The following is a 1,067-nucleotide window of genomic DNA, read 5'->3' as shown; positions in this document are numbered from 1 at the left end:
CACACACACACCCCCGTCACACTCACCCACCCTTTCTCTGCGTCTGCCCTCTCTGTCCTCTTGAATTGTGTCATCTTTATGTCAGGGCAGCCCCCCTGTCAGCGTGCTGCACAGTTGCTCCTAACCCCTGCTGGAATTTAATTACCACTGCGCTTCTCAATTGAAATGGCATTGAGGAGGGCGGGAAGGCAAGAATAGCTGAGGGTCGGGGCAAACGGGGGTGCCGGGGGGGTCTGGACAAGAGGGGACACAACAAAGCCAGTTTTATTTGAAGCCCCTCTTTTTATTTTCTCTCATTTTCTTTCAGTCCTTTTTGCCCAAGTGAGGCACAGATGGTATTTTTTTTATATATATCAGTGTCAGTGCCGGCTTCTTTCTGCTCTGATGAATAGAATCTAAGGAGGACCTGGGATTATTTCAGATAACCATGGGGGTGAGGAAAGGGGGTCAAGGATAAAGAGGAAGAATGTCAGATTTCCAGAGATACAGTAGGAACTGTGAGCTGCCCTTGTAGTGGGGCAGAAAAGATGGGGGGTTGGGAGGGTGGTATGTAAAAATCATTTAACATTTTGGGTGTTTGAGGGAGTTTTGTCTGTATAAATCTGTGCGAGCGAAATGACAATGAATAATTCATTTTGTCCAAGCAGGAGGAATGAAATGCTAAATGTGAATTTGCTGAGTGGTCGTGCTCACTGTGGCACATTCCCTCTGGTCCCGTGTCAACTGGTGAGAGACTTGTCAGGAACCATTAAGACTGAATGCAGAATTAGACCTGACTGACAAGATATCATGAAGCCGATGTCCAGTGGTTTTGCTAATGGGGATTTCGGTGTACAGCTCCATTCACGCCCGTAGATCAGCATTTGTCTCCGCTATTATGGAAAGTGCCTGCTTTGTGTGTTTTTATGCCGTATGCGTGTCAGAGGCTGATGAGGAAACGGCCTCGGCGGGGGACGTTTAGGCAACCGCTCCCCATCAGCGTCTGTAGGAACACGGTGACAGAGGCACAGCCAACATCACAAGCTCCTCTCTGTCATCATGAGCTGGATGATCCTCCTGGGGCTTTT

This window comes from Poecilia formosa, unplaced genomic scaffold, assembly GCF_000485575.1.
Source record: "Poecilia formosa unplaced genomic scaffold, Poecilia_formosa-5.1.2 Scaffold103, whole genome shotgun sequence".
NCBI lineage: Eukaryota > Metazoa > Chordata > Actinopteri > Cyprinodontiformes > Poeciliidae > Poecilia > Poecilia formosa.
Note: the sequence above shows the minus strand (reverse complement) of the source record.